Source organism: Anomalospiza imberbis, chromosome 2 (assembly GCF_031753505.1).
Source record: "Anomalospiza imberbis isolate Cuckoo-Finch-1a 21T00152 chromosome 2, ASM3175350v1, whole genome shotgun sequence".
In the NCBI taxonomy this organism is placed as follows: Eukaryota; Metazoa; Chordata; class Aves; order Passeriformes; family Viduidae; genus Anomalospiza; species Anomalospiza imberbis.
This window is the reverse complement of record NC_089682.1, coordinates 107380226-107393032: the sequence shown is the minus strand read 5'-3', so window position 1 is coordinate 107393032 and position 12807 is coordinate 107380226. Positions and strand designations below refer to the sequence as shown.

Sequence of the window (12807 nt, the reverse complement as noted above, 5' to 3'; positions counted from 1 at the left end):
CAAACCAACACCACCAATTTTAAAGTTTTTAATTCAGGTTTTAAGTCGGCCAACTTGAAGGCACTGTACAAACAGGTAATTCTGGCTACACCTGGAAGGAAAATTAGTGTTTCATCTTCCAAGCCAAGGGGATGATTAGCTCCAATTGCTCAATTAGTGACTCTCACCCAACTATGTTTTCCTTTCACATCCAAAGGCACAGTCTGAGCAAAACAGGGATCTTGTGGAGCCGTGAATCTCTTAATAGACCAGAGGGAGGTATTTCCACACAAATGCTTCTTTTGTTATTAGACAAGTTAAAATTTGAATTAAATATTGCCCACTTGCTTGGCACTTACTGCATCACCATTTAACTACCATCTATGTGTTTATAACATACTTATACATGAAGTTCAACACTGTTTCCCATTGAAAATACTTCCCTGACATTTTACTTTCCCAATTGGACAAGAGCACACTTCTTCTACAAAATTTCTGCTTTATCTTGGGCCAGGGGGAAGATATTTCTTCCTCACTGTGAAACTCCCAACCTGCTTTCTGAGATGTTTCTCAACCCTCTGATAAAACTGCCTGCATAAGAAATTATGCTTAGGAAGAAGCTGCAAGCTATGTATCGTATACTTCCATACTCGATTTTATTGACACCCCTTCTATTTTGTATAACCTGCCAATTCTGTCACTAAAACCTATGGAAAAGTGAAATTCAGCACGGTCGCACATGTAACAAAATGTGATTTAAAAAAAAAATCTATGGGGGAAAAAATATTAAGAATAAAGAGTACATGAAATACATGCCAAAGTCACCCAGCTAATCCTTCACTGATGATAAAATGTGTTGCAGCAGTGAGAAAGTACATGTTATCATTTTATGAAGACGTAAAGCATTTTACAGTTGAGATATAAAAGCATCACCATGTTGGCAAAAAACTAGTTCATATTTTGAACAGAAAGACTGTGGTAAATGCTAGGAACTTATAAGGAGAGTCTAAGAAAACCTCTGCTTCTTGTGTTTCCAACCAGCACAGTTTCCTGATTAACCGGGTCATCACTTGAGCCCAGACTTTGTCACTAGAAAACACAAGCAAAGTGAGTAGGAACTTTAAGCAGTTTGGTGGTTCAATAGTGGCACAAATCAATTCTGAAGCCATTAAAAGCATTTTCCAAAACCTTTTCATGCCATCACTCTGCATAAATAAAGCTGTTGCACCAGCTGGAGTGCTCTGGGCTCATTCACCCATACAACACCTCATGTGAAAGCCAAGCCGAATGTGCTTATAGTAGAACAAAGTAATCTGATTTACTTCCAGACCTAACAGAATTCTGAAAGGGATCCAGCAACTCATACCCAGCTTCAAGCATAACGTAGACGTTTTCCATGAAATAAAAACATGTCAAAAGAATAAATAACACACTACATTAATACTACTGTTCAGCAGTTGGGGGAAAATCTGATACAGCCCTGGTTTTGAGAAATAAAACAGCTCAAGGGAAATGCTATTTCTCTGAACCAAGTATGAGTATATAGTAGAGGTATTCACACTGCCTAAATGCAAGCCAGATCCCCCAGAGAACTGCTGAGCACCACAGACTACTTCAGGCATTCAGTGGCCCTTCAGAGGAGCTTCTCCCTGCCCTGAGCACACAGACCCCTACCGGAAGACCCAACACCACGGTCAGTGTGCCTCGCCCCACTCTCTCTCCTGTTGAGAGCCATCAGAGGTGTCACTCCAGGTACCCCCACACTTGTGCTGGTGAGCTGCACAAGTAGGAAGCAGAAGCCCAGGAGCTGCAGTGCACACTGTGCTCACTCAGGGGCTGGGCACTCCTATGGCCCAGCAGCTCCAAACCACAGAGGCAATGACATCAGTGCTCAGCACTGGGGAGCCACAGATGATGCCTATCCAAACATGCTATATTGAGGCCATAATGGCCTTGACTAGTTTCCTTTATGCCCCAAGCTTGTGATCAGACTCCCACAAAATTATTACATAGCTTGTGCACCAGGAAAAATGTATTTATGGCCAAAGTTCTACACTCAGTATATAACCCGCTATAAAACCGGAAAAGAATTCCTGATGTTTCAAATATTTAAATGTCTGTTCCCAAAAGAGACTTTGTATAAGTTTGTAAAACTGCTTGTTATAATTGAATATACAATGATTGTTTTGTTTTGGGTTTTTTTTGATTAATTATTTTTATATGAGCCTTTATTATTCTTGACCAAGGAAATATCACACTTAATTATGATACAGTACCAACAAGAAATACTTGTACCATGAAGAAAAAAATTGCTTTATGTACTGTTGTTTAGAAAACAATGTATTCACTTGCATCCTGCTGGAGATAAAATGGGTCATGATGCGTGATTGTATAATACTTACCCTAGAGTGTTTTTAAATTATGCCATTATTATGCCATTACATCGTTCTTTAAAACAATTCAAAAATTATTTTAAAAATTATTGCAGGACTTTCAAATTTCCTTAGGTTCCTAACTCATTTATCTTTGTGCAAATACTTTAATCAGTGAAAGACTCCACCTGTGCTAAGCATCACAATCCAGACACTGCCTGTCCTATGACAGCTCTCCTGATCTTTCAAGATAGGTACTTTTCTGTCTTTAGATAATTGATAACACTGCCTTTATTCTGTGAACAGCTGTCAGAGATACTGTGAGAGATACACAGATACACTGTTGCTACAGGTACAGCCTCATTTTATGTATGGCTAAAATGTGAGTATTATATATGCTGCATGAAGACAGACAAGGGTGGGTCTTCACGTAAGACAGATGCAGCTGTATGAGGTGCTGCTGTGCCTGCAGAACAAATGTCTTTTCCCACTGTAACTAATTTCACAATGAAAACTGACATTAGTCAGCCCAAAGCACAGCACTATTAGAGAGCAAGCTTTAGAAGCTGCACCTAGAGAAGGGCTTTCCTGTTCAACCACACCATTGTCTCTATCAACAAACCTGTTTCAGTGCAGATTACATCCCTGTGGTTTCTTGTTACATCTCAAAACTAATTACTCACCTGCTTGGAGGCGTGAAAAAGCATTATCTGTGGAATCTGTACTTTTTACTACTAAAGGGGACAGTGGAAAGCATGGATTCTCTTGTTCTGTTCTCTTCCTTGCAACACTGGCAGGCAGGGAGAGATAACAGAAATACTGCCAAAGCAGCCCACCAGTCTGCACTGACCTCCTTGAAATGTCATTGGAAGCAACACTCCAAAACAGCCTTCACAATACAAGCAAGATAGAGAGGTGTAGGACTCAGATCCATTTTTAAAATTTGGGTATCAAGAGGCGGAAGCTGACAGTGAAAGATCAAGCAGAAAGAGGGACATAATAAATAAAACTTTTCAAATAATCCAACGTGAATGCTGCCTGGAAGATTTTTATAATTCTTCTCACTCAATACAAGGCTCCCAGTAAAGCAGCATGGCAGAGGACACTGCTGTGCTAGGCAAAGCAGGCACGCTGGGTATTAGATTGCTCTTCCTTCCCTTGGAGAACATCCTATACTCCTCATATTCCCTTCTTGGCTCCCGAGTCCCACGTAACTTTAGATTATGCTGAACACGGAAATCAGTTTTTATACCCATATCCGATGGTAGGACACAGCACATTCACGGCAGGCAAAGGCCTTTAGAGAGCCAATGGCCAGGATCTCCCAGGAGCCTTTCCTTGCTGAACACTCTCGAACGCCGCTCGCTTTCCCAGTGGCAACCCAAGGACTGCCCGCAGAGCGGGTGAGCACGCGCCAGCCTGGGAACAGAGGAGCCCAAGACTCCTTTCATTTCCATGGCCGCTCAGCTGGAGCAGATCCATGCTCTGGAGCAGATCCAGGCCCTGGAGCAGAGGGAGCCCATCTTTCCTGTGCTGGCCATGGCCGGGCTGCCGGCACCCAGGCAGCAAGGAAGCGAAAGGAGTGCATCTGGAATGCAGCAGGGACAAATGCCAGACCTGAGGGAGACAAAGGAGCAGACTGGGACATAGGCCCAAAACAGGAGGGAGAGAAAGCGCAACAGGCAGGGAAGGGAACCAGGGATCTTTAGGTAGTGCATAGAACAAGGCAGGAAAAAGGAAAAAGTTGACTAAGTGCAAAAAAAAAAAATTGGACAAGGTTGGGGCAATGGCAATCATTCACGCAAGATGTCTGGTGTCTGACAACGACTCTGCAAGGGAGGTGAAACTGCAGGTGAAAGACAAGAGATTAAGAAGCCAAAACTGAAAAAGTGTCCCAAAAAGTACAAAAGGATTGTCAGGAAGGGCAAGACAAATGAGGGGGGGGAAGTATGTCATGTCTGATAGAAAATAGCTTATTTCCTTGTGCATGGAAAATGACATCAGGTTTTATTCCTGACAGATTCCTCCGGATTGATTCCAAGCCTGTCAGAGGTCAAGAAGCATTTGGACAACATCCTCAGGAGGCACACGGTGTGATTCTTGGGGCTGGCCTGTGCAGGGACACGAGTTGGACTCAGTGACACTTGTGGGTCCCTTCCAACTCAGGATATTCTATAATTCTATGATTTCCTTCCAGAGGTGGGACCAAAGTCAACAGCCCTATCCTGCATGTACACAACAACTCAGAGGTCTCCCCCTCTCTGGGTGAGAGCAGCACAGAGGAGCACGACTGTCTGCTACCACTGCTGCTCTAATCTCTTACCCCAGTGCCAGAAATCCCCACTGAAAGGTGCAAACCCTGCAGCTGCTAAGGCGGCTTTCATTTTCAAACAGAACATATTCTTGTTTTCCTCTTTAAATAAAGGAATATCACACAAGGAAGAGATGAGAATCAGGCAGGAATTGTTTCCATTTAAGCATGTCATCAAACTACAAGTTACTCTTTTCCTGTTCTTGCACACCATAACCTTTACCAGTTTCCCTCTCTGGATCTGCTGAAGACCACTCTGCCTATTTCACTGCACAAGGAAGCACAAGTCAGTTACAGGAAGGCATTCTGGATTTCTTATTTTTCTTTTACCCTGATCTATCCTTAAGGCTTACTAACTCCTTGAACTCTACTGTTAAGACAGAATTAACAATTATCTTTCTGTAGAGAAGGCTGATTTACTCTCTCAAGAAGTACTTACTCTAACTTCATGATTGTTTGAGGAGGAGGCATCACAATATCCTTACTTCCTATATGGGGAATTACAGACAGAAAACCCAAGTGTCCAAGAGACATGTAGACATTGGCTCATCTAGGAGTTTGGAGTCTAAATCCATTTTAGTGATCTAGGTCAAACAGCATGAAAACCCACTGCTTCTGTACGTGCAAAGCAAGGTTCTTAGGGCCAAATTATGCTTCAAGTATTTCACAGCCCACAGCTTACTTTAGACATAACTGCAGGCTACATCCAGGAGCACGAGGCTTTCTGAAAATTATCTCTTGCTAATTTTATCAGGCTTATCAAGAGTTTAACCATTTTCTGGGTGTTTAAATTACTTCTAACAATGCAAGGAATTCTGTTGAGAAGTGAGTCCAGTTCCTTAAAAGCAGGAGGCCATCACCATCTCAAGCCACCCTTCTCTTTCAACATCTACAAAAGGCAAGGAACCAGAGCTTTCTCACAGACAGTACAATAGACAACAGTGCCGTGTGGTAGGAGAACTACCTCCACACCCAACAAATAGCATAAAGATTGTTAGGTGGGGAAAATCCAACTAAATAATTACACTTGTGGTGCAAATCACAAAAAGGGAACTTCCGCTTTACAATATTAATCATGTTCTTTAAACAGCATCTGATCTATAATGAAATTCCATGTATTAAAATGGGTTGACTTCTCATGTAAACTTTAAAGAAAGCAAATCACATGACTAGCATTACCTTGAGAGTCCAGAAAACACTATCCCTAATTTTCCTAACTCCTGAATATGAATATTTCAATTCCCACAAGGTCTACAAGTGAAGCATCTGCCTTCAAATTACACCTCATAAAATAAACAGTGTAGGATTTGCTTTTGGCATTCCTTTCACCTCAGACCCAACTCCTCCACTCCCATAGATGCACCAGCAACCTGAAAGCTCCTCCAAATACACACACCCTCTGTCTCTGATTCCAGGCATCCACCACTCCCAGTCACACACACAGACACACACCCCAGTCTCTTCATCTTTCAGTGGAGGATGTGAGTACTGGTGCAAAGCTCAGCACACTTCAGGAGCATGCACACACAGAAGCTTTCCCATGTGGAGCACACTGGTGCCCAGTGAGCAGAGCAGGGAAGCAGCTAGAAGTGTTGGAGGGAACAAAAATGGATGTAAAATGACATAAGTGTTGGATAGATGGGAGGGGAAGGAAATGATCATCTACTGTGTACTGATGTAATACTATGCAGGTTGTTTTATTTTATGTAAATTCATGCATAGAGTATTTTCAGGGTTTTAAATCACTACAGCAGAAAGGTGGTCCACTTAAAGAATATTTAAACATCTACCAGGTATGGAAAATTTTCCCCTCTAGCATCAGATAGGATTATATTTTCATAGGGTCACTAACACAGCTAGGCTCTGCAATCTGGGCTGGCCTGCATGAAGCAGTCTGCACTTTTCCCCAGGGAGCACATCACTGAACAGAGATGGAAGTCATGCTCTCATCCTTGGAGGAACTCCTTCAGCTTAAGTTTGGATTGGGGCATTGAAAAAAAATCACCATTTGTGAAAACAATATGTTGCCACCCTTCAGAACCAGGAAGCCCTGTATTTTGTGAAAATCCCAGTGTGCATCCTCCAAAAGGATGGCAAACTCACCTCCACTTTGAGAGGAAGAGATGTTCTTCAGAACAAAGTCACGGCCAACCTGACCCACCTGTCCTACACTGGTGATGAACAAGGCAAGGTTCCTGCCTCTGTGGAAGGCTGAGAAGGCACATTTCCCTCATCTGCACTTGGGGGCTGCTCCCCTTCTGCTCTGCAGGTGCCAAAACAGGCATATAAATACTGCAGAGTATCAGAGGGAGGAGCAGGGAAGCATAAGCACATGTTGCAGCTACCAAATGCAAAGCAGCACAGCATACAAGCAACAGAAAAGACTTCAAAAGGTTTAATCCCTTCTGAATAGCAGTTGTACCTTAAGCAGTCCTATCTATCTGGTACCACCTTCTGTCTAAATACACAAATTTTGTCCAAAACAGCATATGGAGAAAGAAGACATAACTTCCTTGAAGTTCACAACTCTGATCAATTCAGAAACAGGGGAAAGTCTGAAAGCATTTACAACTGGTAAATAAACCAAGAAGAGAAGTAATTAGCAATACACTGCAGCCCATTCACTAACATATTTGCAACCTGACATCACATCAGTCCTTCTCCATTCAGTCCCTACTGAGGAAGGTCAGGGCACCCTGACCATAAAAGCAGCAGCAGGAAGAAAGAAAACGCCCTGTACCAGCAGCAACACATACAAACAAATAAACTTACTGCAGTTTCTCTTGGGTAGTCAAAGAAAAATGGTGATGAGAAATGGATCAGCAGAACCAACACTTTGTTCACCAAACAACCCACTTAGAGAGCACATGGGGTTTTTCCCCTTTGCAACTCAACCCAGAACACTTTCCTTTTGCTCCAAAACCTGACACTAAAAGACATGAGTTGATAAGGCTGCTGTGGGGTTATTTACTTGCTTTCCAACATAAATAGGCACGCTGCGAGCCTCAGGAGTGGAACACTGCGTACAGTATGCCCCCCCACCATTAGCTTCTGGCCCAGCAGTTCAACAGGAAGCAATGCAGGAAATCCAAGGCATCAGTGTGATTCCAACCCATGCCCTTCCTGTCTGAGGAGAGAGATCTGAAGGCATCTAGGACTCCTGCTAACAGAAGCAGTCAACACCTCTGCTGAAGACCAGGGTGTGTGGGGGCGGTGGCGGGGGGGGGGGGGGAAATTCAACTGCCCAGCCCGAAGCTAAACATAGATTAGCCAGTACACATCAGAGGAGACCATATTAATTGCCAAGCTGTGTTCCACCTCCATTTTCTGACATTCAAAGACAAATGACACTGCGATCTGGAGGTAGTGAAGCCATGCCCTGCTCTAGGCATGCCAGCCAAGGCTGTGTAGCTCTGGTACTGTCTCAGCAAGGACACCAAGAAGGGGAAGGAGAGGTCACCCAGTTTGCCTCCCCAAGCTCCTTGCAGCTGCTGCCCAGGCATTGCTGTACACAAAGCAGTATTTTAAAACTTGTCCTGCTAGTTTCATCCATGATCCTCAACCTGTGTGCAACATCCTAGCTGTGGGGTTGCAGAAGACACAGTAAAGCTGCCAGCTGGCCTCTGGAAGAGGATGCTGTTCAGGCAGCAGTGCAGGCTGCTAAAGGCACATCATCATGCACTCTGCATTTCCCCTGCTCAGCACAAAGCAATGTCAAGGTTATAATTATCCAAGGTATGCCCAGGATGGTCCCTCACACATCTCGGACTATTACACTGGTTTGTAATGAGCTGCAGTCTGCCAGAGTGGCACTACTGAAGTGTAGGAGACAGGAGCAGGAGGTTATAGCCTTGGCACGCTACCAGGGAAGTCACTCCCCAGTGTATTAGATACTATGATGAACTTTCCTCTTTAAAACAAAACATCAAACAAATCTACCTGACCTGTCAGTCAGTAAACAACAAAAATATACAACCAAAAAAAAAAGGAAATTCCAATTAGTTAGAGCTGGGGGAGGCAGGGAAGGCAAGAGAATATTCTTTCCTGAATCTATTTTTAGGCTATGTAAGGCTGTCTGAAACCATGGCAATGAACCTGCTATAAAATCCCCTTGCCAGCTCGATGTTTTGTTTCCTTACAGACAAGGATAAATGAGTACCTACTATGGATTAAATGGTCTAAACCAGAAATGAATAAAATATCAGGCTACTGGAAATGCATTTGTTGGTTATGAAAAGCACTGGTTAAGAGAGGCAGGAGCAGCTGATCAGAGAGACCAACCCATTGAACAATCCCACGTCTCATAAGCAATCCTTTATACCCCAAAAAACAGCGCTGAGGTGGGATGAGCCTCCACCACACTGCACCTCTCAGACTGCACCTCTCCACCTCCACCATCTTTGACTTCTGGGTGTATTTTGACATCATCAAGCGCACCCTCAGTACCCTGATTCATTCTTCAGGCTGGGCTCCCATGATCCAGCTGTGGAGGTCCCTGTCCCCATCCCACCATTACCTTTCTTCCACCCCATCAGCAGTCCAGTGCTGGAGCTAAGGCTCAAAGGAACAGGTGATCTGGCAGCAGCACTGAGACAGCAGGTACTGAGCACCTGAGGGCTGCAATTGCTTACCCAATCACTTTGCCTAACTGTACAGGGAATTTGTAAGAACTTTGTAAGGAGTTTGTAAGCCTTCCAGCTCCAAGACAGAGTTTTTGCAAAAGAATGGTGGGCTTGTGCTTACTGAAGTACAAACATTATTTCATGAAACAAACAAAGAAATGGAGTCTGACCAAGATTTATCCCTGCTGAGGGTATGAGTATATTCAGATATACTTGTTATAACTGCCATCAAAGAAAGGAAAGATGCCAGGGTCCACACTCCTACCAGGCTGATGGAGTACACCCCCTTCTGTCTTCTACCCAGGACTGCAAGTAAAAACTTTGGTTTGTATTCTGATTGGTTTGAAAGAGGAAAATAACACCTTCACAGCTATCCTACTCTACAACTTAAACACGGGGTTATCGCCCATGCTATTCAGTGTTGTGTGAAAACGAGAGCAACCACCTGGTAAAAGTGTGCCTCAAAGATATTTGATTCCAATATATGTCATTTTTCTAGTGCTTCTTATTGAAAAGAATTAACAAAAAGAAAACAAGCAGATAGTTTAATTTTTTTTAAAATGTATACTCCCTCAGTTTTGTAAAAAAGCAACAAAACAAGAAAACTGGAAGAGACAACACTTCAGTCTTTTCCCATTTAAACGAGAGTAAAAAAAATCTACCCACAGCTGAAAATTTAGAGATTTCAACAATTTTAAATAAATATTTCAGAGCTAATAATTTCCATTAACACCTTTACATCTGCTGCCAAAATAGCTCATTTTATATTCTTATGGGGTTGGTGGTATTAAATTAATCCTGGTTTTTAATCCGCTGCCATGCACACCAGATTGGCTGCCAATCTATGCCGCTCTGGAGGACTGAAACATCCTACAAAGCTCAGCTCTGCCTTCATAACAGCTTTGCTTGGTACGTGGGGGAGGAAGACAGAAAACATACCTATCTCAAGACAGTTAATTAAATACCCAGTTCGTTAAAGACTGACATCCCAATTATATTTTGATTCTACATGCTACGAAGTTTTCTGCATGTATCAGGAGGAAGTGGGGGAGGAACATTTCTACGTCTTTAAAACTGTCACTCATCAACATAAAGGAAAAAAACCCCCACCCAAACACATAAAGGTAAGCATGCTGAAAACATCAGAAAATGCAAGATTTCTTCTCTGCACAGACCACAGAGGACAGGTAGTCTCTTCTGCTCAGTGCCGATACAGCACACACATCACCCAGGCGGTATCAGCTTCCAGCATTGCTAAGCAACACCACGCCACATTACCTCAATTGATTCAAGGGAGGGAAGTTGATTCAGGAGCCACTGAAAAAGGCAGACTCTTGATAAAAACGGCTGCACAAACCTCACACACACAGAAGCCAGGATCCTGCAGTCAGAGCAAAAAGCAATTAAGGAAAACCATGGGGACACACACACAAACTGAAGAACAACAAAAAATCACCATGTACATAAAGACAGAAGAAAGGGGGAAATGAAGTCAGTAAAAGAGAAAGAGAAGAGCACTGCTGTCTCACTTCAAGTATTCTAAAACTGGAACAATAAATTACCTCTTTCTTTACAGGAAGTAAAAAGCAGTAAAACAGCCAAAAAGCCATTAGAGGCATGGCAGGCTAAGTCTGATCATCATCAAAAATAGAGCTTGCACATGACTGAGGATCTTTGTTACAAATACTGAAGATCAAATGGCAGGAATTTATATGAAACATTCAATTGTGAACTGCTTCAAAAGCAAAACACACATTAACTCTTTGGAACAACAAACATCTTCCCCTTAATACTGATCTGAAATTCTATTCATGTCTTAAATATTTGAAGAGTTGTATTTAAATCCTGTTATTAATACAATCCAAAACAAAGTAGTTTACATTGGTATACTAAATAAATCCATTATCAATCCAAAATTTTGAAAAAAACCCATTCGTGTATGTTTTTTAATTAAAATGGAGATTTCTTCTGAGTGGTAAGAATTGTAAACAACTACATCCAACTACACTTTCCATGCAAATAATTAATGCAATAAATGCCAATTCATATCTATTGATATATTATTATTGTCATGGCTTTGGGACCTGCTCAAGCCAATATAAACTAGGACTGAGGCAGAAAGAGGTGCTCCCCCATGGCTGTATATTGCTGCTTTCCAGCAACTTCCTCCTTTTCAGCTCCTGCTTCACACATGAGAAGCAGTCAGGGCACAGAAGGAAAGTCTGCTCACCTACTGAGCAGGGCCAAGGGACAATGGAGACAAACTGGCCACCACCCTCCCAAAACTCAGGAAAATGCAAGGTGTGTATGGGAGCAGGAAGATGGTTCAGGCACAAGACTGTCAAAACCACAGCAACATTAGAGCAGACTTTAGGACCAACAGAATGGTCACCAGATTTATATATTATTTACCCAGAAATTTTAAAGGCACTTCAACATACCACCACAAAACTATTAACCATGCTGCCCAGCTTCCCTCTAAGAAAAACTCAAAATACAAGATATAAAAAACTGAGGATGTGCTGCCAATTTCAATAAAAGGACTCAAGGGAACGACAGGCTGGTAGCTACAGGCTCACTTCTACACTGAGAAAGTTGATAGAAATTGTAGAACAGATTAGCAGGTATGCAAGTAAACATGACAGAGGAATGTCATCATGGCACAACTTCTCTTGCAAACTTGCCATGACATATATAGGGAAGTGTGGTATGTATGATATGTATAACATGCCTGGATCTCTAACAAACCTTTGACAATGTCTCTCACCACAGGCCTTTAAAGAAATTGAATTGTCATTGGAAAAAATGAAAGGTCCTCATGTGAATTAACAATTGGTTAGATTAAAAAAAAACAGCACAGGAATATACAGCCAGTTTTCACAAGAGCTCTGGTTTTGTATTTGTGCTACTCAGTATAGTCATTATTTATGTGAAAAACAGAGCAAGCTGCAAAATTATAAAGCCAACTCACTACACTGAGCTGCAGACAGATTTGCCAGGTATTTATTCACACACACCACAAAGTCACAGCCAATATGAATGGGAACCCTGGAGTCACCACCATTCAATTAAAGTCAGGAACTACACACTCACAGATGAAGAGTTCAGTGCTGGCTGAGAAAGCAAAAGGGAACAGCAGGAGTGAGCAGCTCAGGGATACCTGGCAGGAACACCACAGTAGCTCTGCACCTACAGATGCTGCACCAAACAATTCTCAGAGAAGCATTCTGCTGATCAAGAAAAGATTCAAAGAGTGACAACAATGGGAGGTCTGAAACAACTTCAACCTAAGGAGAACTAAGCAAACAAGTGCATTTAGATTAGGAGGAAAGATAGATAAAATGACAGTCATAAAATCATTAATGGTATTATGGAGAAAGCAAATAGGAAATCATGTCTTGGATTAAATGAATTAAGCAGTATAACATGAAGTTTATCAGGCAGCTGGTTTAAAAACAAGAGGAAAAGGAGGGACTTTTTCCATACCACAGTTAATGGCATTGACACAGGATGTTATGAAGGC

The 12807-nt window shown here is 42.3% G+C and overlaps 1 protein-coding gene across 7 annotated transcripts in view; it reads right to left on the bottom strand.

The window, feature by feature from the left end:
- The window catches only part of FARP1 (FERM, ARH/RhoGEF and pleckstrin domain protein 1), a 200840-nt gene that overhangs the window by 167957 nt on the left and 20076 nt on the right, over positions 1 to 12807 (bottom strand). Inside the window, exon 1 of one of the 7 annotated variants that reach the window (XM_068182495.1) lies at positions 4853 to 4914. The exons of the other annotated variants lie outside the window; for them this stretch is intronic. The gene's annotated coding sequence lies outside the window, so the exon portion shown is untranslated. Of the gene's footprint in view, positions 1 to 4852; positions 4915 to 12807 lie in introns of those variants that run through there. 7 annotated transcript variants of the gene reach the window in all.